Here is a 4,639-nt window from a genome sequence, read left to right as displayed (position 1 = left end):
AAAACAAATACACCCTGCAGACCCTTGTATATCATGGCTATTAAAACAACAAGGAACTGCATGTCAGAAGAAGTATTTCAAGATGACAGCAGATTACATCCATAGCTTTGAGAACGGATACCAATGGTATATTTCTCCTTTTAGTCCATTACGACTCACCATTAGCTGCCCTGGAATAATGGATAATGAGGAAGTCATCTCCCAATCTGTAGTATTGACCCTGGCTGACCACTGCAAGGCTAGTTCAACAGGAAAAATATTCCCTGCAACTACTCATTTCTCAAGAGACGAACCTATAGAACCATATCAGATCAGATTCAACTTTTCCAAAACAGAATTATCCATTCTAGAAAATGATTTTATTCAATTACCCGAATTTTCTAATACCCATCTTAATTTGCAGCAACTAAAAGATTCTGCCCATGATCTCACTTTAGCCCAGCAGGATCTTGCTGATTCTTTGAATCTTAAGAGACAACACTCTTGGTGGACCACAAGCACGAGTATCTTGGAAAAATTAGGATATACTAGCTTGGCATTACTAGTATTTTTTGGCTTCTGGAAATGCGGACTTCGTCGTCTAACCCGCCTGATACTGATGACTACACCATGTGGCAAGGTTATATACAAGATCCATGCCCCGGCAACGATCTACCATCAAAATGACGGACCGCTTGAATCATCAGTACGATACCGACCAGCTGCACTAGCTACCACTCCTCTATTCAAAACTCACGAGGACGTGATTTAATCCGGGAAGGTGGAACTGTGACTAGATTACGGATCACAGCTATCTTGGTACAGAGGTCAACTCCCGAACTCTAACGCGATCACGGATGCCCAGCTATCTTGGTACAGGGGTCAACTCCTGAACTTGCATATAAACGGCTTGGCCTCCAGGCGCCGCAGCATTCAATACTGTATTCTTGAGCGGGAAATGCTTTTTAAATAAATACAAATATTCCTATAAAAAGTCTCCAAAAGTTATGTCCTTTCCCTTAAACAATAAAGTTGTTTAAAAAAAGAAATTAGTGCAAAAGCAACTTTCACAATACATTTGCTCACATCTTCCATCCGTCTCTCTTAATCTATTTACATAAAGAATGCTTTTTCTCAGTAAAGTTATATTTTTCATGTCGATTTACCCGGGAAATGAAGCAGCTGTCAGGGAAAATAGAAATTTACATGTTTTTCTAATATTTTGGAAACTATTCCTAATATCAATATAAATATTTTTTCAACGTACATTCTTTAAAAATATAATTTGATTTTTAGTTTTTTATTTGTAGTTATTTCTTTATTTACAGTTTCCTTTAGTTAATTAATCAGGTCAGAAAATTCAGCGGCTTTACAATGGGCTATGAATCGCTTTTGCAAAATCGAACCTTATTAAAAAATTACCCCCTGTAATGAAAAAAAGTATTTAAAAAAAGAATAGGCTAGATTTTTTTCTATTTTTTTTTTGCTTTCCAATGTGATATAAACATTTTTGTAAACTCAACCCTTATTTTAAAAAGCAACCCCCTGTGCTGCAAAAACGTATTTAAAAAAAGGAAACTATCTAAAAGGAAAATACTTATAAAATATTAACACGGTAGTTTTAAAGCATAACTAAGAAGCAAAATTATGACTGATGAAGACTGATACCAAAAATTGTATACATTAACTGTTAAAATTGTTGTGCTCTTAATTCTTGTGCTCTTTCTTTATTTTCCACTGTCTTATAAATCGCTTTTGTTAAATTAACCCTTCTATATAAAAGAAACACCCTGTAATGAAAATACGTAATGAAAAAAGTCAATATATACATAGATGGAACTTACTTATAAAATAGTAACATGGTTCTTTTAAGCATAATTATTTCTCATCAAAATTACTTTCCAGTCTATGTGTGTATATTCAAGAAATATAATTTACCTTTTTCGATGCATCTGTTAATGCTTTTAAACAACTTCTACCACAACAATTATTAACGAGTAAATCCATTTTTTTATAAAGAACAATCTAAATGTCCAGAACGGTTGAAAATTTTTTGAGAGCTGACTTTTTATAAACTAATTTTTTCAATTAGTGATTAAAACTATTTTTAAAGATAAGTTGAAATTGTTTTGACATCCTAAAAAGCACTTTTGTGAATAGGAATGCTGGGGATCTACATGTATGTTGTAAAATACATTTTGCCTTTTATCTGTGTTTTATCTTTGATCTTTTATCTGTGAGAACCATTTACCCAAATCACATTCGAAAAAAATGCATCCTGTTCTGTATAAAATTGTCATATAATACCAATAAAACTAAGATTAACTTCACGATAAGGGCAGTTTTTTGGGGCTAATAAAACTTGATCATTTACAGCATTGAGTCGATTAAAAAATCAAGTGAACGATCTACCTGGATAACGTTGAACTTGTATGGGTTACCCTAATGCAGTTGTCCAGAAATGTACATAGTCTACGACTAATCAAATTCAGAAGAATTTTGCGATAAGGATAGTTTTATGGGAATACTAAAACTTTATTCCTTACAACATTGAGTCGATAAAAAAATCATGTGACTGATCTACCTGGATAAGGTCGAATTTATATGAGTTTCACTCCAAAAATGTGCTCATTCTACTACCAATCCAAATCAGACCAATTTCGCGACAAGGGTATTTTTTTGGGTATGCTAGAATTTCATACCTCAGAGCATAGGGTATGTTGACAACCCAGATGACTGATATACCTGGATATGTTCTACATTTGAAGATTTTCGATAGTAGCAGAGTCGACAAGATTTTCAAAGGTCTTCTCATCAAACTTGTCATATTTCACGTTATGGGTGGTTTCCTGGGGTAGTTGGAACATAATTCGTTACCATACTAACCCGCTGAAAAAATGAAGAAACCGAATTAACTTAATAAAATCGAATTTTCACAACTTCGAATCTTGAATATTTATTAGCAGAAACACCACGACCCTGTATTTGAAGGATATAATAAATCGGCGACTTGATATTATGTGATAATTATGTACAGAACGGGATGCATCATTTTGAACATTTAGATTGTTCGTTATACGAACATGGATTTTTTTCGTTAAGAATTTGTTGTACTGAAAGTTGTTTAAAGGCATTTATGGAGGCATCGAAAATGGTCAATTATATTTTTTGAATATACACATATAGTCTGGGAAATCATTCTGTAAAAGATGTTGCAATTTTAGCTTATACATTATGGGGGTTATTTCTGTAAAGATTAGGGGTGAGAAATAATTATGCTCAAAAGTACCATTTTTTTATCTTATAAGTAAGTTCCATTTATGTAGATAACGACTTTTTCAATACCTGTTTTCATTTCAGGGTGTTGTTTTTTATATAAGGGTTAATTTTACAAAAGCGATTGATATGTCATTGGAAAATAAAGAAAGAGCACAAAAATCCCAGTAGTTAACGTATACAATTTTTGGCATCAGTCTGCAGGTTTGTATTCGGATACAGATACGGGGGTTGTTTATATAACGATTAGGGGTGAAGAATAATTTCGCTCCTCAGTTATGCTTTAAATATACTGTGTTAATATTTTATAAGTATTTTCCATTTAGACAGTTCCTTTCTTTTAAATACGTTTTGCAGTACAGAGGGTTGCTTTGTAAAATAAGGGTTTATTTGAAAAAAAGTGTTTCATATCACATTGGAAAGCAGATAAAGAGCAAAAAAATATAGCCTAGTCATTTTTTAATACTTAAATAAAAACTTTATTCATTAGGAGGGGGGGGGGGGTAATTTTTTAAAGTAAGGGTTGATTTTATAAAAGCGATTCATAGCGCATTTTGAGGCCAAAAAATAGCAAAAGAATCTGACCTCCTATCGGCGAGAAAACTAAAGGCATCTGTCTTTGAAGCTTAACAACTCAGTCAAAAAAAATGCTAGCGCAACAAAAAAAGTCATTTAAAAGCTGAAAGTGTTCTACTTTAATGAGCTGAAAGACGTTTATGTAAAAAAATGTTTGTGCTTAGAAGACTGAAAAATGTAAAATAAAATAAGGATTTTTGGGTACATTTGAAAACAGTCAAGTTTAGAGCATTATTTCTTATACAAGGGGCGATGGAAAAAATTTGAAAAAATTCATGAGTATGAGGAAAACTGTTGTGAACCAGTTGCAGTTGAGAAATCTAAAAAATAATAAGAATTGTTGCTAAAAAGCACAAAAATGTGCAACTATATTATCTTCAGTTCTAATACAGATATTAAAGCGATTCAAACTGCAAACTGTAATTGATAGGCTCTGTATTTATTTTCAATCACCCGGAAGCATGTGTTAGTCTTCTTTTTTGTGAAAATCGCGATATTTTTAGACATTTTTTTGTTGTTGGAAAACAAGTAACAGAAAGCAGGGGGGGCCCGTTTTTTTTTACTGCCGACCGCTGGTCTCTTTCTTTGACCCGTGGCCAGGTGCCATCCAAGCATTCAGCACTAGGGGCCGAAGAATGACACCAGCAGCGCTCGGCAGTAAAACAAAAAAGGGCCCTCTCTGCTTTCTGTCACTTGTTTTCCAACAAAAAAAGTGTCTAAAAATATCGCGATTTTCACAAAAAAGAAGACTAACACATCCTTCCGGGTGATTGAAAATAAATACAGAGCCTATCAATTACAGTTTGCA

This window comes from Belonocnema kinseyi, chromosome 8, assembly GCF_010883055.1.
Source record: "Belonocnema kinseyi isolate 2016_QV_RU_SX_M_011 chromosome 8, B_treatae_v1, whole genome shotgun sequence".
In the NCBI taxonomy this organism is placed as follows: Eukaryota; Metazoa; Arthropoda; class Insecta; order Hymenoptera; family Cynipidae; genus Belonocnema; species Belonocnema kinseyi.
This window is presented reverse-complemented; position numbering follows the sequence as displayed.